Source organism: Amborella trichopoda, chromosome 3, assembly GCF_054954075.1.
Source record: "Amborella trichopoda isolate Santa Cruz 75 chromosome 3, AtrichopodaSantaCruz75HAP2 v2.0, whole genome shotgun sequence".
Classification (NCBI taxonomy): Eukaryota; Viridiplantae; Streptophyta; class Magnoliopsida; order Amborellales; family Amborellaceae; genus Amborella; species Amborella trichopoda.
This window is the reverse complement of record NC_142338.1, coordinates 18,490,864-18,514,920: the sequence shown is the minus strand read 5'-3', so window position 1 is coordinate 18,514,920 and position 24,057 is coordinate 18,490,864.

Here is a 24,057-nt window from a genome sequence, read left to right as displayed (position 1 = left end):
ATCCCAACCATCCAAACCAAGGTGAGAGGTGATTGCCCCACGGGCAAGATGAGTGTCCTACAATCCATTTCTTATCCTCACCATCAGTAGGGATAATAAATCATCCGAAGAAAAAGAAGACGAAGCAAACCATGGGCAAAGTAAGCATGTAGAGCAATGCAGAAGAATTGAAATTAAAACGGAGATTTTATTTCATGAACAAAGAAGGATCACAAGATTGTTGTTACAATGAAATTTGTGACTCCAAACACATATACATCCGTTCTGAAATAGCGCTCTCATCAAGAGATACCGCCTCCAAATGCACTGCCGCCTTCCAGGGCAGCAATCTTCTCCAATATGCATTTTCAATCTCTTGAAAATGACCTCTCGCTCTTTTCTGCCCCTACACAAGGACGAAGAGCCGGATGCTGGTTAAAAGGAGCAGCCAAGAGTGAAAGCCTGAGCAAAGCACTCCTGGCAACCATAACGGTGGTTCACACAGGCGCTGGACAATGAAACTGACCACACCATTTGATTGGTCAACCAGCACGAGTATTATGTTCGACCAACAAAAACCACCACAATCCATAATCACACCTAGATGAACAAGATTGGGTTCAGGCACGACAGCCCTCAACATCTTATGCACCGCCTTGGACCTTGCGCTCCGGAGCCCAAGCAAGCAGAAGGGACCTGAAGGCACAAACCCAACATTCAGCATGGGTCCGCTAGCGCTTTCGCATGGTCGAACACCGTCACCCAGAAGCACAACATCCGAATTCCCTTCAGGATCCGGGACCCATGAGAAAACCTGAGCAAATGATATGGCTTCTCAAGGAGACGCTGCAAGAAAGGAGGAATCCCGAAAGGGAAGCTTCTCAAAACAATGAGAGGAACTGCTTTCCCACTCGTTCTACCCCGCCTTCTTATAAGCCCAACATCAAAGCACCGTGCTTCTCGAGCGACACCTCACCCGACAAGAGGACACGTTTCATCACAAGGGTGCCTCATTTGAATGTTCTGACGCCTCGCCTCCCAGGTGCCACTTTCGAAGCATCACCGGTCAAATCTGCAGCCACTTTGCCCCTCAGGAGTCATCATAAACAGGGCACAAAACAGATCTCCCGCCGCTTTGCCCCCCACGCGTCACTTACTTTAGCCACGTGTCACTCCATGGACACTTCGTCATCAGAGCACCGTCTTGGCGCATTAATCCCTGAATACACATGCTTCATGGGATTACATTCTCGAGACAAGTAACCCTGCCATGAGAACGGCCTGCTTTCCCACTGTATAAGGACCTCCAGGCGGAGGCATTCTGCTCGCTCCAAAGGTCGTTCACAAAAGGCCGTCAAAGAGAAGCGCTCAACCCGTCGACAATGGGAGCGCATCCAAGCTGCCCTCACCTCCTCCAACACATCATCTACGAGGATTGCTGCTTCAGTAAGCCTCCTCCAAAAAAACAAAAAAAAAATAGGCGCCATGAAAACCATCGCAAGTAAAAGAAATAGAGCTTTAGGTGGACATAGCCACAAAGTCTATGGGCAAAATTGCTAAAAACAAGAAAAATAGGCATAGTGAAAACTCGCGAGGGCACCGTGAGGAAAAATAACAGGCAGACATGGCCACAAAGACATGAGCAAAAGCGTCTTGAAATCAAGAAAACTGGGCATGATGAAAACTTGCAAGGGCGTCATGAGTAAAAAGGAAATCAACAGGGGGACGTGATCTCGAAGTCAAGGGTAAAAATGCCTCAGCAAAAGGACCTGGTGAAAACCACCCTCGTAGCACCAATTCCACCTGGTTCAAGTGAAAACTTGTAAAGGCGCTTGAGCCAGCACAACAAATTCTAGCCTAAGTGCCAACACAAACTTCGGCTAAAAGGCCAAAAAAAATTACGGCCCCAAAAGGCCAAACACAAATTCTAGCCCTAATGCCAACACAAACTCCTACCCCAGTGCCAGCACAAACTCCAGCTCCAAAAAGCCAACACAAATCCCGGCCCCAAAAGGCCAAACATGAATTCCGGCCCCAATGCCAACACAAATTCTAACGCCAGTGTCAACACAAATTTCGGCCCCAGTGCCAACACAAACTCCGACCAGTGTAACCACATACTTCGGCCCCATTGCCAACACAAAATCTGACCAAAACGCCAACAAAAATTTGCCCGCAAAGGCCAAACACAAATTCCAGCCCCAGTGCCAACAATAATTCTGACTTCAATGCCAACACAAACTCCAGCCCCAAAAGGCCAACAAATCCCAACCCCAAAAGCCCAAACAGAAATTCTGGCCCCAATACCAATACAAATTCCACCCCCAGTGGCAACACAAACTCCGGCCCCAGTGCCAACAAATTCTGGCCAAAAGGCCAAACAAAGAAATCCCAGCCCCAAAAGGCCAAACATAAATTCTGCCCCTAGTGCCAACATAAGCTCTAGCCCCAATGCCAACAAACTCCGGCCAAAAGGCCAAACAAAATTTCGGCCCCAGTAACAACACAAACTCCGGCCTAGGGGCCAAACAAAAACTCCGTCCAAAGGGCCAAACAAAGAAATCCTGACCCCAAAAGGCCAAACACAAATTTCGGCCCCAATGCCAACACAAGCCCAGCCCCTATGCCAACACAAACTCCGGCCCCAAAACGTCAACACAAATTCCACCCAAAAGGACGAAAAAAACTTTCTTTCCTTATCAGCTAGATTGGAATCAACACCCACAAAAGGGCTCCCGCTTGCTCGGCCATTCGGAGATCCCACTGGTATGGAATGGTCAGCCCTCCACAAGGCTACGTATCTGCCCGCTCTCCCAAAAAATATAACATAATTCAGTAGGACTTGGAGAAAGCTCCCAAGTATGACACCAGTTCTGTAGAGACCATTTTGGTTGCCCCCTCTCCAGGGAAAAGCTAAGCAAGATCTAGCCCTCAAGGATTGTGCTGACACATGTAAGTAAGAAGAAAAACTTATGTTGAGAGGAAATAAACACGTTTTAGTGAGGATTCAAGAGATGAACTTTGACGTAAAGTTTTTATTTTTAATGTTGCACTTCTTGTTTCTCTAGAAGCGCAACATCCGTCAGGACAAAATGTTAAACGTCATTTTTTACGTACTTACATCTCCCACAGGAATAAGGAGAGATCTGGTAACAACTTGGTCCTGCTAGGAGTCACAAAACTGACAAACGAAAGTTACGCCGTTAAATAAGTCTCGGACTAGGCAACCTGAGAGGAATATTATCACGCCCAAGAGAGACCATATAATTGTAGCTCTATGCTAGCAGCTTCAAACAGTACCAGACCACCTCCATCGCACTCAACATGTCGAAAAGCCCCCGAGGACCAAATTTGGGCACAATAGGACCACCCAAAAAGGGTCTACGCTCATACTGCCTCAAAATGGGTAAGTTTTACACTATCGTGGTGCGACTTCACTGAACCAGTCCCCAAGCACGGAGACTGCAGCATCGCATCTCGAGATGGACTTCAAAGAACCCACAATACTTTCACCTATAACCAGAAAAATTTCAGACGTTGACATATTCTAGATTACGCCAGCCCGTCATTTTCACCTAGGGCATGCACTATGGCGCGACCCAAAGTTAAACTTCTTCTAGAAAGAAGGTCACCACAAAACCAGAAAAATCATGGTTTTTAACAATAAGACATCTCGAACCTTATAAAGCTTAGCTCAGAATCCGAGCATGGGATCATCGCGAGGACAAGTTCAATGCAGCCACCTCGCAAAGAGCAGTAAACTATTATAACTACTGTACCTCATCTAAGGCTCGATAAGTAAAACCCACTCAGTCACCGAAATCCCTTTTCCCGGTGACGTCCCAAATTAGGAAATGCTGCAAATGAAGATCAAAACAGACCAAACTTAGTGCAAAACGACTGTGACAGTCTCCTCTTTCACATGCAACCAGAATAAAGACTCAGAGCATCACAGGTCGAAGGGCATTAATGATTGAAGTTCACGAATCTGGTCGGACTTGCACCATATGGGAAAAGGCTGCCTCAACACGACTAAAGGGCATCAAAATGCTCATAATCGAACAAGCACTAAGGATATAACAATAAATCGGCTGAACCATCACTACAAGTCCACATAAAATCTTTCAAGATCTGGCAGTGGCGGAAGGACACTCAAGCAGGGATGGTTTCGTTATTAGCACAAAAGGGCTCAGGGGTGTTTTGGTCATTTTCACCTATTTTTGGGATTTTATCTTAATTTCTTAAATTATAATTAAGCTTTGTTTCTTAGCATTCACCCCTATTTAGTGAATCCTTTATATAAGCAAGCTTAAGTCAAAAGGGCGGATTATTGAGCATTATTCATTACTAAAATAGAGGCATAATGCTTGTTTTCACTCGTCTTTTGCTTTTGAACACTTAATCCCACTGAGAGGAGAGAAAAAACTTTTTCAAAGAGAGAAAATACCCTTGAGTGCACAGCAACATCCTTCCCGAAGCGAGAAAACATATGTGCCTACGCAAGCACATCCTCTTCCTCTCTCATGCCGATCACGTCTCGCGCCCTTTCTCTCTTTCTCTTCTCCTCTATGCCTCATCTGCCCTAGGCAGCCGCCCGTGCTCACTAAGGACGCACAGTCACCAGCACGTCCATGAGTGCCGAACCCCGGTTTCTCTCGCACCTTCCTAAGTCATCCAGCTGGTCCCTTTCCAAGAGGAAACTGTCATGAAAAGGGGATAGCCGAGCCCCATTGCAGTCGCACGAGAGAGAGAGAGAGAGAGAGAGAGAGAAGATACCTTTTGAACTGAAGAGAGTCCATGTCCAAACCGCATTGACAGATAGCCGGTGAGTTTCATGATTGTTCTAAGAGGGAGAACCGCCCTGGCGAATCCCATGAACCCCAAGCGACGAGGCAAGGGCGCAAACGCACCTCCCTCGATATAAAATCTCTCATTATTGATTCCTATCCACGCACAGGAGAGCTCCCACGCCCGCGTACCCACAGGTGCCCAGCACGCACGTATTCCCCGTGGTTGTTTTAGAGAGGTTCTTTCGCCCAGTGCGAGCACCACATCTATGCCCGCACGAGGACCAACACGAAGACCAAGCTCCGACCAATGCTGCATTATGGTAATGTATTGCAGTGCACTAACAATGCTCTGATAAAGAGATGGATATGGAAATGGATCAGAATTCTCATGAATAACATTCTTCATAGCCATTGGTGTTGAAATAAGCTTAGCACCGAGCATCTGAACACGATCAAGAAGATCATGGGCATAGTCTCTTTTTGAGAGAAAAATCACACCTGAAAAATAAGATACCTCGATGCTAAGAAAGTAGTGAAGAGGTCCAAGATCTTTCATTACAAATTTCCTTTTAAGTTGGGAAATTAACCATTCTAGAAGATCAGAATTATCACCGGTAACAATAATATCATCAACATAAAGGAGAAAGATAATAGTGCCTTGATTAATGTGAGAAATAAATAAAGGTGAATCAGCTATGCTGTAATAAAACTCCAATGTTAAAATAAATACTAAATTTAATCAAACCATGCCCGAGGTGCTGAGACCATATAAAGCTCTTTCTAATTTACAGACATGATTTGGATATTTTGAGCTCACAAATCCAGGAGGTTGTTCCATGAATACAGGTTCCTTAAGAAAGCCATGCAAGAAAGCATTTTTCAAGTCATGCTATTTGATGGGCCAGTTGCGCACAATAGCTATGGTAAGCACAATCCGAATACTAACAGGCTTAATAACAAGGTTGAATGTTTCAGAGAAATCAATTCCACCAACCTGATTATATCCTTTAGTAACTAGTCTAGCCTTAAGTCTCTCTAGACTGCCATCAGACTTAATTTAGTCTTATAGAGCCAATGACAATCAACAACATTCATATCTGGAAGACGAGAAACTAGCTCCTAAGTTGAATTACCATGTAGGCCTTTAATTTTCTCCTCCAACGCACGATGCCAACTTGGATGACCCAAGGCAGACCTAATGGTTTTAGGTTCAAAAGGGATAGCTTCAAAAGTAGGAGTACTTGATATTGCTTCCATGGATGGAAGAATTGAAGGTTTTCGAGTACCGTCTTGAGATCTTGTGACCATGTGATGATGCGGATGCTTAGAGGCTGGTAAAAAATTAGATTGAGTTTTTGAGTACCAACATTTTCATCCCCAAGAATGTGTGTTGCATTATCCTGGACATCTTGGATTGGTGGTGTAGTGGTAACATCTCCCTCTATAAGAAAAGTTGGAGAGCTATCATTGATGATGGGAAAAGCAAGACATGAGGGACCAGATACATCAAGGGTGTCATGTATGGGCAGTTTATGTGGAAGTGATGAATCAAAAGAGGAAAGAGTAAGTATGTCATGCTCATAACACTCTAACCATTCTACATAGGTGGATAGCACCCCTTGAACATGAGCACTATCAAATAAAGAACTGAGGTTAGCATAAAGATATATATTTTCATCAAATACAACATGTCTAGAGATATAGACTCGTCCTGTGGGTGGATGTAGACATCTATAACCCTTATGCTGAATACTATAGCCCAAGAATACACATGGAAGAGAACGAGCACTAAATTTGTTTGTATCAAAGTTTCAAAGATATAGAAAACACCGATAATCAAATACTCGAAGTGAGGAGTAGTCTGGTAAGAATCCAAATAGTAATGAGTATGGTAAATCCATTTGTAAATTAGTAGAGGTAATTCAATTGATTCAATTGATAACAAATATTGCAGTATGAAAGGCCTAAACCCACAAACATTTAGGAATTCAGATATGAAACATCATTATAAGGCTCAATTCTGCAATATTATATGTTTCCTTTCAGCTATTCCATTCTGCTCAGGGGTACCAGGACATGATAGTTGTTGCATGATTTCATTGTCATTAGAATGATCAATAAACTCATTCTTAGTAAATTCACCACCTCCATCACATTGAAAAACTTGAATTCTTTTATCAAACCTTGTTTCAACCATACGATGAAATTTCATAAATGCAAAACACCACATAATAGTGATAACTCTGATTATTTAAAGTTGGAGCAATATCCCATAAGTCTGAATGAATCTTAAAAAGAGGTTCAATAGAGGTTTTATCAACACTACTAAAGGGAAGCTTACAACTTTTCGCCATTTGATAACTATCACAGACAAAATGAGATTTATTTCATGCATCAATATTAATTAACTGTTTAGATTCTAAGTAACGAACAACTTTATTTTGAGGATGCCCAAGAAGTTGATGTCATACATCTAATGATGTTCTTTTATTCTGATTAGATAATAAAACTTGTTTCACTTCTCCAAGTGTATAAAATCCTCCCTTTTTATTCCCGCTTACTAGAGTTCTCCCTGTACTCCTTTCCTTAATTAGAAAACCATCTGATGAGCACTAAAAAATACAAGGAAATTATGTTGTAAATTGACAAACATAATAGGTTATTTTTCATTTTGGGTATCAAAAGAACATTAAAAACATTGAATTTTTCAAACCCAATATCAATATTTGCATCACCAACATATGAAATAGTTAGTTGTTCACCATTACCAACCATGACTATATCTGTGCCAATATAGGGACAAAGACTTTGGAAAAGACTTTGGAACTTACCTGGATCTCCTATTATAGGAGTGGAGACACCTATGTCCAAGAACCATTATGAGCCTAATGAATCAACTATAGTCATTACGGCAAGGGCCTAAGGAATATGTTCTGCTTGGTACGTGTGGTTGAAGTGATGCTAACACTTCAATATAGTGTATCTATGTTTTCCATAAATTTGATATTTTTTCTAAGGTGCCTGAGCTTACTGTTGTATCGGTAAATCTTGGTGGAATCCTTGATCCATGTTTCACATAGAAAGTGTACCACCATTGTCTTGACTTTTTTGAGGCACCTCATGACCCACATTACTTATCTGACTATGTTGAACAAATCCACGACTTCGAAGAAATGTTGATGACCATAGTTGTTCCTCCCCCTATCTCTGTAATTATGGTTACTTATGTTGGGCCTTAAAAAATTTTGTTGTCCAATAAATGCCACATTTTGATTTGGTTCAGAGTGTTCTTTGGAAACATATGGCTTATTTCTATTCTCATGGCTTTGAAGGAGAGGTATAATTCATAATATGGAGGAATTGGAGGCTTAAGCATAGTGGTAGCAAAACTCTCATATTTTGGACCAAGTCCATTAAAAAGCCAAAAAACCTTATTTTAATCGGGTATAGGTCTTCCAATAGCTACCAAATCCTCACAAATAATACTTTAATAGGGTTAAATTCCCTTTCTTGCAAAGTTAGAGTTGTTGGGTAAGTTGGAACTCCCTAGCTTGAGAATTACATGCATATGTACTCTTCAAGCATTTCCAAACTTCTACAAAAGTCTTGAGGCCAACAACAAAACCAAGACACTCTTTTGATAGTGTCCCTATAATCCAGGCTTTAAGTAGTGGATCGGACTTTAACCATGATTTATGGTCTGGGTTTCGATTTCACTCTTACCATCAAGAGAGAGAATCTTTTGACTTGGTGTAGAAAAATCACCATTAATAAATCCAAAAAGTTCATGACTTGCAATTAATGAAAGCATTTGAGTTTCCCATAACAAATAGTTGTTTTGTGTTAATTTAATTGACACAAAATTTCCTACATTAAGGGTGGAAGGAAAGGGATACATGGATGACGGAGTATCCATTGGATACATAAGGTATTTGAGAATAGATGGATGAGTATACAACGGAACTAGGATCGCTTCAAAGGTTTAGAGTGAGACAGTGGATTTTTGAGGGGCATGACTAACAAAGCTATTTAAAGTGTGAATGTCGGTTTTTGAGGGGCGTGACTCAAGACGAGGTTGCCGCCTTCTTTGGATTGAGAAATTACTTCATGCAAAAGGACTAAGAGGATCGATGATGCTTTGATACCATGAATAATTTTAGAGAGAGAAAGGAACTTTGTGATAAAAAATAATTGTGCCCCAAGAAGCTTGTGGTGGTGCTTTCATTGTATATATAATTGTAATACAATAATGGAATATCCACTTTCCTATTTTGTTACATGCAATATACACTTTCCTATCTAGTTATATTATCTTCTCAAAAGGAAAGAGAAATTTACACTTTCCTATCTTGTTACTTGTTTATAGCAGTTCCTTGGACTTAACCCCAATGCTAAGCTGAAACAATGGTCCAATAGGTCTATAATCCCGCACCATAGACTTAACATAAGGAGTCCAATCTTACATCCTCAAGGTATCGAGACCCATGAAGTATGCATCACCTCGAAAGTCCTCAATAGCCCAGGAATTAGGTTGGTGCTATCCTCTAAGAGATAGGCCTCCTGCCCTGATCCAAACTCAAAGTCTAAAGGGGCAGTGAAATCCATATTCTCTCTAATAAAATAGTGCTCAGGGAGGAGGGAGGTGAGGGCCCATATTTACCTATCACTAGAGGGTCAAGAAGATTTCTAGCAAACTAAGTAATGCCAATTGGGGACATTCCCAATTGTGACGACATGGCAATTCACGGGCTAAGCCTAAACCTGCTCCAACAACATCCCCTGGTCTAGGCCTTAGGATGCCAAGCGTATGTAGTTCAAGGCCTACCCTAAGCCCTAGTCTAAGAACTTGGCCGGGGTCCTCTTCAATCCCATGATCAAACCAGCCATATGAATCAGCCCATTTAGGTGGCCCTTCCTCAAGTCAGCTATGTGCAGCAACCACCACTAAATGACACACATCCTCAATCCCAGACCCAGTCGATTCCGGCCAACATTTTGGCCCAAACCTAACAACAATAGGTTCATTTAGTCCATCTGACACGTGCACAATATCCTTAGGTTCAGTCAGGTCCCTTGGCCCAATAACACCAATCGAAGACCCACTCATCTCTGGTGGTCCCACCACCACCAGTTTAATAGCCTTTGGCTCACCCTATTCTGATTGCGCTATAGGCCTTGACCTATATCCTTCTGGCTTAGTCAATTCAAGCTACAACATTAGTTCAGGCCTACCCTCAGCCAGCCTAACCAACTCAAATTATTCTACTAGATATGAGTTATCATCAGTTGGCTCAATAGCCTCAGACCAGGCTATGCCATAGGTCCATGTTAGTGCATATTTTTGACACACTAATTTCCTCAATCTGAATAATTGAGGAAGCGGTTGCGACTCAGGCCTATGGGTGCCAGTCACGCCTATGGACTACAGAAGCCTGAATAAAAAAAAGTCTTATTTTGAAGAGCCATGATAACGATATCCTTTCAGCCCTGAATGAAGAATATGAGCCTCCTATGATGATTTAAGGATGCCCTCTAAGTTTCTTTCAATTCGGGTGCAAATATGAGAAACAAATACAAAATCAATTTCGAGCTCATATCACTAACATGACTGTGGTGATGCATTGCTATAACTCTACTCTAAAAATCTCTAGTGTCTATGGGACCACCACAAATAGATTCAGAAGGCCGAAACCAATTTACCTGTCAAATTTCAGCTCAAACGGACCTTTCTAGGTCCTACGTTGCAAAAAAAGCAAGAATTTTGTTATTCACTTGAGCCCCATTGAACCAGCTATTATTTATAGTAATTGTGTATTCCAAAATTGGGGCAACTTGTGAAACATGTTTCTCTCTCACTATGAAGCAGACCGATTTCAAATTTTTGTATGTTTTTCCCCTCGTCGAGACGCTCGTTCTGGTGGGTGGCATGCATGGTGGGGATCTTTGGATAAAGAAAAATCTTGGAGAGAAAGTTGATTGGAAATATAAAAATGTAGAATTTCTTTTGCAGCGTATGTCGCCACTCTAACAACCAAATCTCAATATTTCAGACACCTATAAACTCAAAGCTAGATCTTGCGATCATGACTCAGAGGGCTCATAATAGAGGCCAGGAAGATATCATATTAAAGCTCGCAAGAAGGCACAGTTTTTCGATCCTCGAAATCTCATTATCTGGCGACCTCCATGAATGAAAAAGTACTCAAACGGGCTCCAAATCGAGGGGGTTTTGTTGCAAAATGATCACAACTAATTCTCTTTTGATTTGTTTTGAAAAAGAAGATCAGAAACATGACGAGGCATGATAGATCGAAAATCTCAAGTTTGTGGGTTTGGCTTGATTTTTTGAAACCATAAACAAAAGTTTGACTCAAGTCTCAAATCTTATATCGAAACGATCGCCTCGAGATGATCTACACTTCTACATCATTAGATCACTCTGAACCTTGCCTGAACACGCCAAAAATGGCCTTGAACCATGGGAAAGGCAAAAGGCCCCTTTTGGAGGGATGGTTTTATCATTTTCATATTTCTAGATAAGGGAAAAATGATCATTTTTGCTTAAAAATGGTAGTTTTTTTTTCATTTTAAGTGTATTTTCAATGAATTAGGTTAACTTTTGATAATACTCTTAAGGATGATATATAAGCCTAAAGGCTTCGTTTGGTAAGGAGGTTAAGCATTTCATCAAAGATTGCTCTTTAAGAAATTACTTTTGTGCTTGTTGCTTGACATCAAAGAGTGAAGAGAGAGAATATTTTACTATTGAGAGAGCTACCCATGGACCAACGATCTCTACCCACCATATCCCCCACTTACCCTCATCCTACTCTATAGAATATCAAAACCCATACACCACAATCCATAGACCAAAACCTATAGAATACCCCAACTAGTACACCAAAACTCATGGATTACAGAAACACATAGACCATCAAAGACCCATACATCCCATACTCCATACACCCTTAGCCTTTCGTTCCCTAAACCATTGACCTCTATTTCAAGGAGCTTGCAAGGACCAACGGGATCACACCTAGCCAGCAGGTTTAAGTCACTGGTTCACCCCTAGGTACTAGATCTATTTCTCTTTGCCTCTTTCTCTCTCTTTCTCTTTCTCTCTATTTCCTTATCCCTCTTTCTAGGTTTCTCTCTCTTCTCTCTCCCTCGCTTGGTCTCTCTCTCCCCTGAATTGCGGCTAAGCCATCAGTTCTGACTCTCTCTCTCTCTCTCTTATTGGAATGGCAGTTAAGCTGCCACCCCCATCTCCTCTCTCTCGTTCTCCCTCTCTCCCTCTCTCTCTCCCTCTCTCTTCCTCTCTCTTCCTCAATCTTTCTCTCCCTTTCTCTTTATCTCTCCCCTATTCTCTCTCTCCCCCTTTCATTCCCTCCCTCTCTCTCACCATCTTGCCCCTCACTCCCTCTCTTTTTTTCTTTCTTTCTCCCCTCTTCCCTCTCCCATTTCCCCTCTCTCTTTACTAAATACTCTCCCCTCCCACTCAAGTATCTCTATTAGGAGGCTCTTCTGAGATGTATTCCAACCCGATTTTAAACCCGATTGTCTAACAACGTTAAGAATCCTCTAGGGTACTTAAGATTTGTGCCTAGTATCCTTTCCGTTGCCCCTGAAAATACCTTCTAGGGGAGGTGATGCTAAAAGGTTGTTTGACTATTGAGTAGTCTCTTCCCTTTTTCTTCTTCTTCTTCTTCTTTCTTCTCTCTTCCTCCTCCCCTTCTTCTTCTTCTCAATCACTCTTCTCCCTTGATTTAATCACCTTTCAGTTCTTCACCCACTCACAAACTACTTTGTAAGAGGTTCTTTTGAGGCATATTCCATTCAGTTTCAAACCCGACTATCTTGCTAACTGAAAAGTCCTCTGAGATACTTAGGCTTTGTACCTAGTACCCTTGTTGTTGCCACCAATAATACCTCTAGGGAAGGTGATGCTAGAAGATTTTCCTACCATTTAGTGGTCCCTCCTCCTATAGTATACCCTCTCTTCCTCTCTTCTTTTTCTTAACCCTCGATACTCAAACCCCACTCAAAACCTTTAACCCTTAAGCCCTCACAAACAAAACTCCATCACTCTCAAAACCTCTGAGGACGAACTGAGGGTCACTGACCCCTTTCAAGACATCTAACAAACATGTGATTCAAGCTTCAATTCAAAGCAATGTAAGGAAGCTGGAGCCAAACCAAGCAGAGAGGAAGAGGGATCAAAATTGTGATCTAAAAGGGTTCGGCACCCGGGCGTGTTATGACCCCATCACATGAGGTAGGTCCTACTGTTTAAAGACATTTTTCATCACTGTGGACCCCCGATGCAGAATAAAAATAGAAACCGGTCAATAAAGCCTAACAGACAGTGGAAATTTCGAGAGTTTTAGAATGGCCCCAAAAAAGGTCGAGATCTGCACAATGACTCCAAAATGCCTTCTGCCAAGTTTTGTCGCATTCCAACATATCTATGGCAATGCAGAATGAGAAAATGTTCCGGCAGAATCAACCTCTAAGACCCTAAAACAGACCCCTATTAACTAGAATCATACTTTCAGAGCATCAAACGGTCGTGGGACCGCCGCCATTGGATCCGACACAGTTAAAAACTCTCAGGGGTCAAATTTCAGCTTAAACAAACACTCCATGAAGAAGTTATGGGTGGAAGAATGAAACAAGAGAGGCCACACACTATTCCCATGCGGTCACCCTACAAGTAATCTCCATTAAAGTGACAGTCATGAACAGTGACTTTTGGGATCCATATCTCATTCGTCTTGAGTCGGATCATGCTCAAATTTTGTGAGCGTGTTCGTCTCATCAAAACAAGCATTTCGATATGTGGCACACCCCGTGACGACGCCCGAGCGGGGAGAAAAGCTAGAGATAATTTGCTGAGCCATGAAGAAAGTTGCAAGAAAATCAGCAGCAACACGCCTCACTCGAGTGACCAAATCACAACGCTCATGTACCCGATCAATGTGAAACCAGTTGCATCACGTGCATAAGGTCCATGGCTATCACAGGTCCGAATCCTGCACATGATAAACGGTCTGATTTTACACACAAAGCCAATGAAGTGGCTGTAAATTTCGGTGTCGAAATTCCAAATTCTGACCAAAACTCAAAAGTTGTGAAATATTTGTTTGGGCATGAAATTGAGCTTCGTTAACGGCATGCTCATTGTAATCCAACAAATAAATCATGGAAAAACATCAAGAAATGAGCACACTATCGATCCGAAATTTGCAAAATTCATTCAAATTTCAAGTCACATGATCGTGGCTTAAAAACACAATCCATGGCTTGAAGTTGGTATCAAAAATCGATCGTCATGCCGAGCCCTACAAAAAAACAATCATCTTTCAAAAAAACGGGCACCAGAGCAACCCCGGATCATCCATGAAAGATCACACACGTTCTAGGGCAGCAGCAGGGACTGTTATGAAATTTCATTAATTGTTAGGAAGGGGCAAATCAATCATTTTGTACCCTATTTTCCTATTTTATTTAATTCAATTAAATCTTAATTTTCAGCAATTAGGTTTAATTTTGATCAATCCACTCATGTTTGAGCAAAACTCTATATATATCATGTTCTATCATTATACATTGAAGGAACTTTGCTTAGTAAAATTTACATCTCTTCTTATCGTTGGGTCAAGTTTTGAGAGAGACAAGAAGGAGAGAGAAACTTTTAGGTCGGTACACCTAAGGTTAAGGTAAATCTATTTCTCTTTCTTTTCTTCTTTCCTCTGTTCTTCTCTCTCTTCTTTGCTTTCTTCTCCTTTGTTTGAGTTTTTCTCAAAGGCCATGCACGGCAGTGGTAGTGTCGTGCATGCCTCTTCCTTTCTTTCCCTTCATGTGATTTCACAGGTCGTGCATGGCAATGGCAGCGCCATGCACAAGTTTCTTTCCCCCTCTCTTCATTCGTCTCTATCTCTCAACGAAGTTTGCAGATGGTGCTGCTCATCGCTGTCTGCAAGGGTATCCTCAGCATCCCGCGTAAGCACAGACGACGATGCCTATTGCTGCCTGCTGGGGTGTCATCCTGTTACATGCCTATGGCAGACAGCGATGCATGTCGCTGCCCACGAAGGATTGCGGCAATACCTATCGCCGTCCATAGGCTTCTTTTGCATCCCGCGCCTATCGCAGACGATGATGCCTACCGTCACCCTGCGAAGGGTCACTTCGATGCCTATTGCCGTCCGCGAGCTTCTCTCTTATGCCATGTCCCTATCGCAGACGGCGATTCCTATCCCCGCCCGGGAAGGATCGCGGTGATGCCTATCGCCGTTCGCAGGCTTCTTTTATGTGCTCGGTGGCTATCGTCGTTCGCGAGCTTCTTTTGTGTGTTCGGCTGCTATAGTCGTCCGCAAGCTTCTCTCGCGTCCCACACCTATCTCTGTGTGCTTCACAAGAAAGCTTTCACCGCTCGCGGAGGGATGTGATGTCTTCTCGTGTTACCAATGGCGATGTCTAATGCCCTCTGAAGTTCGCTGCCTGCCCCCTTTCGTCATGAGCAGCAGTGTCCAGCGTCGTCCAAGGGCCACGACACTATTACTCCGCAATTGTGGGTAGCAATCTTAACGCCGTCGGGATCCTCCCTCTTCGCCATCTCGCACCTTCTCTTCATTCTTTTTTCTTCTCTTTTCTCCTCATTCTTGCTTGACTAAAGGGCAGACTCAGTCTAGCACTGTCAAAGTGGTCTGGCTGTCGAGCAATATTTCCGTCGTGTTGGTCCTGAGTACCATGCATGTCTTGCTGCCACACCAGATTAGGACAGTCATGTTAACCTTAGTTTTGAGTAGTATTGTCATCGTTCCAGTCTGAGTGACCGTGCCCGTCCTGCTACCACTCCGAGTCGGTCACTGTAGTAGTCCAGCTATCGTGTTAATCTCATCCCCTTATCAAGTCCTATTGTATTTTCTTTCTTTATTTGAACCTTCTTCTTCATCACCATTACTTCTCATCTTCTCTGCCATATGAATGTGTATTTCCCTAAGACAAGGATCGATCCTTCAACCCACTTGTCTTGTAAGTTAACTATGATAATGTTGTACAGAAAACAAGGAGATTGCAGGTCAAGGGAGGTGATTCCAAACCAGCTAAGACAGCTGAGGGGCTTTCCGTTGTGATCTAAGATGGCGCCTGCACGAGCCAGCCCGAATAAGTCACGGACCCAAGTGAGGTTGGTCCCCACCTCATGAATAAAATTTCTCTCTCACTAATTGGGAACTTGCCCCTGTTCTGTGAACAAAGTTCCCGAGAGGGCGATCTCAGGTCTCGAGTCTTCCGAACCCAAGACAAGTGTCACCCGATCACCTAGATCCAGGGAGGCGAGATTGAGGCATCCAATCAGTTTGGCGACTCCACTGGAGACTTATTACCCCTTCATCGGTTTGCTCTTGCTTGATCACATCATCTTTTACTTTCTGCACTATATTTCATGGCATCTAGGTTATTCAACCCATTCATCAGAGTTGGGAATTTTCTCATCCCCGCACTCGTGATCATCCTAGGGAAGCGAGATTCTCAAGCCTCGTTCCCTACACTCCTCTTGAGTCAGGACTCACAATCTGGCTCCCAGATTCTCTCTTGGATTGGTGCGAGAAGGGACTTGAAGGTCCCTAACTCCTCACTTCCTAGCGTTGGTGGACCCTCCACCAAGGCCCTTCGCATTGGTGGCACACATGCCACCACACACAGTACGCACCCTGCTACTGGCAAGTCCCTTGCCAGTCATATTGTTGAGGTACACCGGAAGGCTGTCCTGTGTGCTTTTGCAAAGGCAAGAAGGTTGCCATTACTCCTGAGGGTCGCCGCAAGGCCACTCCCCATACTCCTTCACTACCACGAACCTTATGCCTAGAGGCTCGACACACTAAGGGGGAGATCCTGCAGCCTCCACCTCTCACACACACCTGAAGGCTAGTGGTCCGACCACTGCTTTCATGCGGCCTTGAGTTGGCATCCAAGGCTAGGCCTACCTGGGCCGAACCTTGCATGCGCCATGCATCTGCAGCCCACAAGTCGGGCCAATGCCAATTCTGCGCCAACTCGGGCACACGAGGGTCGACCACTTCATCCTCTCTATCATCACACACGGCTTCACCCTGTGAGAGATGGGCTCCTTCCCGGTCCCTCATAGACACGAGCTCATAGGTCTCGGCCTCCTAAGGTCGAACCAGCTGACCGAGCCTGGGCTGACCCCCAAGTCACCTGGATGGCTACCCCCAAAGGTGCACACACACCAGCTTCACAGGTTCCTTCCCTATCCCAACTCAAGCGAAGTTGTGAACCAGTTTCTTCTTTGGTCGCTCTTCCTTTGTTAAGCAAGCACCAAGAGAACTGGTACTCAAAGGTTTTCCCCAAGAGTACCATCTTAAGTCAACCACCTCAGGTCAGCCATGCACCCGGACCTCACAAAGGAATTCAGGGTAAAGGCCTGATGGCAGATAGAAGCCTACTACCTCCAAGGCAGCAACCTAGATTGCCCTCTATTATTGGACCTCACTCTCTACTCCATCTGATGGACACAGCCCTCGCGTGCTCAAGAAAGATGGGGAAGTAAATCTCAGGCTCAATTTTGGACTGAAGTTTATTGCAGCCTCAAGATTAAGAAAAGAGGCTATCACTCTTGATGACCTCCTTCCTCACAATCCCTCTTCGGTTTACAAAACCTGAGTGAGAAGTCCAAGATTGCTCGGTGGTCACCGTCACAGCAAAAGACCGAGCTGCTAAGAAATCACGATCCCAAGATCGTCAAGAACCGGTCCTCACACGGTCGGCGTACCATGCTCGAGTCCAGTCGGGGCATACTGAGCCCCTACAGACCGACTTGCCGTGTACAACTCGCCAACCCCGAAAGTCCACTACTCCACCAAGCTCAGACCCTCCAGAAGAAACGATTAGCATCATGGTGATCAACGACCCAGATGACTCTCAAGAAGAGCGGATGAACAGGTTCGAGGTGATGATGCAATCCATTCTTGAAAAGATGGATCGCCTCGAGGCCTCAAGTTCCCCCGCTTCTCCTCCTTACCATGAGGCCAACTACCAGCCTGGAGAGGACATAGCTCTCTGGCAAACTCCCCCACTGGCCTCCCAAGACAGCTCTGCTCCCCGTATGGTTCGCAAAACGACATAAATGTTATGGTGACCCACAGTCTCAAGAATAAGGTCCCAAGCATGTAAGGGGTACTGCTTTACCAAAAGCCATACCCCTCGTATATTGACCAAGTTTCGTGTCCCACAAATTATCAAAATGGGAAGCTCCCCTCGTTCAATGATACTATGTCCTCGCACCAGCTACCGCTCACTTTCAAGTGGCTTGTCGAGAGACGGCAACTGACAGGCGACAACTCCTTCGTCAGTTCGTCAAAACTCTCGAAGGGCCAGCCTCCCAGTGGTATTCTAGGCTACCTCATAGCCCGATGCACACATGGCAAGAAATGGAGCAGTTGTTTTAGCAGCGCTTCAATGAAGTCCAGAGAAATGTGGAAGCCATCGATCTCCTCAGTCTGACTAAAGACCATGGTGAGTCGGTCGATAAGTTCAGCATCCGATGGAGAGAGTTGGCAACCTATCATGCCACTCCCATGACTGAAAGAGAAGCAGTTCATACCTGCATATGAAATATGCTGCTCGAGATTGCCCTACATGTTGAGGCCTCCAATCCACCCTCCATATCAGAGCTCATCTCTGAAGCAGTTCGTATAGGAGGACTATCCAAGCACCATGATGGATCTCACCAGCACCTCTCTAGCTCAGGAAACAACCGGGGCAATGGCAATTCTCACCCAAACAATCGGGGCAACCAGCAAAAAGCGGTGATTAGTGCGACCATCACCATGACTGACACTAAGAAAGCTGCCCCTCAAACTTTGGACCTCTCCAAGGCACAGACACCTCAGGCTGAAGGCAAGCAGTAGCAGTCCTATAACAGGGTCCCGCCCCCTAAAAATATAAATCAAAGTGACTACTGGATTCAACACTAGAAGAAGGTGTTCCCGATCGAGAAGGAGTGGGTTCATGTGCTACTTCAATTACTACAAGAGAAAAACATGATCCAGCCGCCGGAGGTCGACAACCCAGAGCAAGCTGGACAGGAGACACATGAGAGGTATTGCGCCTATCACAGGAGAGTAGGCCACCCCACTCAAGAGTTCTATATGCTCAAAGACATTATTGAAGCCCTTATAAACAAGGGCTAGATAAAGCTCGAAGAGCTAAAGAAAGCATTCGGGGCAATTAAGACTTCCCACATAGTGACAACCCAAGAGGATGACGAGGCACCTGCTGTCCTCCATTCACTATTCTCCATAATGCTCAAAAAAGGTCTCATCACGTCGAAGCCAACAGGGCAGCCCAAGTTCCTGCCTCCAGGAACTGCGAACCTCTGATGTCCTTATCATATAATACAAGGCCATGACCTGAGCGAATGCACTTGGGCTCATCACATATCTATTCAGATCTGATTCTTTTCTTAGTTCACTGATAGTGTCAGCTTCAAGATCTATGTATATTGCTTAAATATTGTTCTAAAACTTTTCTAATCTGATAAATAACAGAAAATTATAGAGAAGTTCACTAATTAATAGGGAAGTTAAACTAAATTAAATAGGAAAAATAAATACTTTCCTTGTGGACCTGAAAACTAGAATTTCAGGCTTAGATTAGGCCATTCTTCTTGTGTCACCATTTCGTTTTAGATGCATCTTGCTTGCTAGAATTGGTAGATATGAGTTTTTTTACCAAGGTCAAAGGTTCCTAAGGCTTTAGAGAAGGCTACGGATTTTGATGTAGGGTCTACCTAATCTTTTCTAGGGTTTGGAAGAGGTTTTCCTTAGTTTTCTAAGATTTTGAGGATCTCCTAATATTAAATCCAAAGTTTTGGATTTTCTGGGATTTTTGGAGATTTTTTCCTAATTTTTTAGGAATCTTCCAGGGAAATTATCACAAATATACCTTAATTTTTGTCTATTTAGAAAAAAAAAAAAACCTTAACTTTCATAAACCTCACCTTCACCTTTTTTCTTCAATTTTGAACGTTTTGTTACCAAAATCACCTTCACGATAGTTGTATTACCGTGAAGCCAATTGCGATACTTTAATTACCGTAAAAACTAATCTATGTTATACGACATTTTAAGTACTTTAAAAACTAAAGCATGTTATACAGAATTTTAAGTACCGTATAAACTAACCCATGTTATATGGCACTCAAAATGCCATAAATCCTTTTCTCTTGTTCATATTTATCTCTTTCACCTCTCTATTTTTTTTTTAGGTTTATCTTTTCTTTTTCTCTCTAATTCTTTTTAATATTTATCTCATCTTTCTCTCTCTAAATCTTTTCTTTCACTAACTCTCTTTCTCTCTCTACTTACTTCATCAACTCAATAAACACGATTCCAACGCGGTACAAATCTGACTTCATTTAATTTTCCTACGGGATGGGGTTGAAGGGAGATTTTGTAGGGGATGGTTAGGTACCCACAGGTTGTTATACAAATATCCTTGGAGAGAGAAAGAGAGTTAGAGAGAGAAAAAAGAGATAAAAAAGAATTAGAAAGAGAAAAAAGAGATAAATATTAAAAAAAATTAGAGAGATAAAGGAGAGATAAATATTAAAACAAATCAGAGAGAGAAAGAATAGATAAAAATAATTAGAGAGATGAAAGAGATAGATATAAACAGGATGAAAGAGATTAATATAAATAGTAGAAAAGGGTTTACGGCATTTCGAGTGCCATATAACACGGGTTAGTTTTTACGGTACTTAAAATACCGTAAAACATGGGTTAGTTTTTACGATACTTAAAAATGCCGTATAATATTTTAGGTTTTACGGTACTTTAAGTACCATAATTGTGCTTCACGGTAATACGATTGCCGTGAAGGTTATTTTGGTAAAAGAAAAATCAAAATTGAAGAAAAAGGATGTGGTCGAGGTTTATGAAAGTTAAAGGTTTTTTTCTAAGTAGACGAAAATTAATGTATATTTGTGATAATTTCCCAATGTTTTAAAGTATAATCCTATTTTTGTAAATTTAGTGGGTAGTTTCCTAATTTCAAAATTTTTAGGGATTCTCATCTATTTTTTATGATGGTTTTTCTATCTATTTAAATCTTTTTTTTGCTTGATTTCAAATGAGGTATTTATATGTTGAAATAAGGTTAGGTTGGAATTTAGATCAGTTTGATCCAAGGGCTCAGTTTGATTCCAAATTGTCCGTTTTATGGATTTTTACCAACTTTGACTAATTCAAACTAATTTGGAAAGAGGAATGGGACAGGCCGGGCCTATCGGGGTGCAAGGGCCGCATCGTGTGACGTGTGCACGAGGCTCGACGCATAGTGTGGTGCACACGGCCTGGGTAGGAGCATTTTGGTCTTTTATCCTCTGGTTCCCTCAAGGATTCCAACTTTGGCTCTAGGGGTCCGATTTGATCGATTTTTGGACTATTGGATAGCTCTCAAAGTCTACTTTCTTCTAGGATAGGTTTCGAGTGGTCTTATTAAAAATTTGAAAGCAAAAGCCCTAGATGTTAAACAATACATTAGTTCTAGAGCAAAAGAAAAAGCATTTTCAGACTTTTGCAAACAAATCATCATGATAGCAAGGAAATAAATAGTAGAGAACCTTATAATTCATAACATTAATCAACAAATTGCAGAAACGTAGTTATTATTCTTCAACAATAGCATCAAAACACTAAGAAAATCGAAAAAAATATTTTCATGAAGAAAAAAGACATTGCCACAACACACTCTGTGAAAAGATTGAAGAAATTTACATATTTTTCTCTGTTTTAAACCCAAAAAAAACTAAAAACTTCAGAACCCACATTTTCCATCCCCAAAGAAACTATTTATAAATTATTGATTGACAATGCAATTCATAAAAAAACCCTAGAATTCACATAATCCCCACAGTTTTAAGCCAAGAAAAGCAAATATAAGAATTAGAGAAACTGCATTTTCGAGCCCAAAAATATCCCAAAATGCCAATGTTGAATTTACAGAGACTTCCGAAAATACATTTCAAAAAAACCCGTAGAAATCACATAATCCCCACAGTTTTAAGCCGAAAAAGAAAAATATAAGAATTATAGAACCTTCATTTTTTAAGCGCAAATAAATCCCAAAAAACAAATGCTGAGTTTACATCCATGGAGAGAGTTCTAAAAATTTTACAGAGTGAGATTCAAAGGAATATGAGGGCAAAGCCATGGAGACAGTTTAGAAACTTTCATCATTAGAACAAAAATTTTAAAAAATATACCTCTTGTAGACTTAAATGTGATGTCTTAAGGGCCTTTGATCTCTGGCTTTCCTGTTTTTACTCTTTTGGCTCTTGTATTCTCTCTCCTATTGCAATACTAATATACAGTCTCTCCACTATTTCTCTTATTCATTCTGGCTTTCCTGTTTTTACTCTTTTGGCTCTTGTATGCTCTCTCCTATTGCAATACTAACTATTTCTCTTATTCATTGAAGAATCGGTTGGCTTCTCTCTCTGGTTCCTTATGGCAGCAGCGATCTTTTTCTCTCTTGTTAGCAACTCTTCGTTTTCCGCACAGTACATTCCTCATTCTTATCGCAACATCTATCTTCTTCGCTCTCTTGCAATACTTCGTTTTCATTGCAAGCATACCTCTACTGCCCATATTTGGCCTGACCTAGAAGCCAAACCTTTTATGCATTTAGAAAGTTGTTGCCAAAACCAAGTGGCATTTTATATAGAGAAGAAATATAGGGGAATGATTTTAGGCAACGGTTGTATAGTAATATATTGTATAGTAATATAATGGAACAACCTTCAAAAACTATATTAGTGTCATTTGTTTGACCTTATTTTTTAAATGCACTCTTTTTATTCCAATGAACAATCACAAAAAATAAAATTTGAAAGTGCACCTTAAAAAGTGGTTTTTTAGCCCAATTAACATAAACATTTATTTTGTTAATATGCATAGATCTTGGCCATATAAGGATTTTTCTCTTTTCAAAAGTTTTAGATAGCTTTGTTATCATTAGATGAACAATGTTGATAAAAAACAACGGTCTTCAGCTTGTAAAGGCCTAGATCTTGAACTTCACTAAATGGATTGTCTAGATTTAAGTTGAAAATGAAATTCTATTTTTTCAAAATTAACTATTGGGTTGAAGAGAGGGTATGTGCAATTTTTGAAGTCACACAAACATACAAATGCTACAAACATATAAATGTTACAAACATGGTTTTCTAAAAATGTGGTTTCATGATATATATATATATATATATATATATATATATATATATATATATATATATATATATATATATATATATATATATATATATATATATATATAAAAACTCTTCCTAACACCTATAGGCGAAAATGAACAATGATTTCGTCTACCCTCATCACCATCCAAACTTCATCTCACGGTCACAGTTATCCCGTAGTGTTTCAATTTTTGTGCTTTTTCTACAAATATAAATTACTTGAAATTTGAAGCGTGCATAAATGTTAGTGAGGCGCATCTAATAAAAATATTAAAAAAATAATTAGCAAAATATAAATTGATCAAAATACCACCAAAAATTTTCAAGGGTATTTTGATCAATTTATATTTTACAAATTATTTTTTTCATATTTTTATTATGTGCGCCTCACTAAGATGTACATACACTCCAAATTTCAGATCATTCCGATTAGTAAAAAACATGAAAATTGAAAAACTATCGGATAACTGTGACCGTGCGATGAAGTTTGGATGGTAAAGAGGGTAAGCAAAAATCACTGTTCATTTTCGCCTATAGGCATTTTGTAGTATCTATATAGGCGATGAAGTTTGGATGGTGATGAGTGTAGGCAAAGATGTATAAATGTTTTCTATATATATAAGAAGATACTACAAAACGCCTATAGGTAAAAATGAACAGTGATTTTGCCTACCCTCATCACCGTCCAAAGTTCATCGCACGGTCACGGTTGTCCGATAGTGTTTCATTTTTCATTTTTTTTTACAAATAGGAATGATTTAAAATTTAGAGCGTGTGTTTATCAAAAATAGGTGAATCTATAAAAAATGTCAAAACAATATTTTACATGAACTAAATTGACCAAAATAACCCAAAAATATTTCAGGGGTATTTGACCAATGTTTTTTCGTGAATTATTTCTTTATATTTTTATTAGGTGCGCCTCACTAAGATGTACACACCCTTCAAATTTTAGATCATTCTAATTTGTAGAAAAAATGAAAAATGAAAAATGAAACATTACCGGAC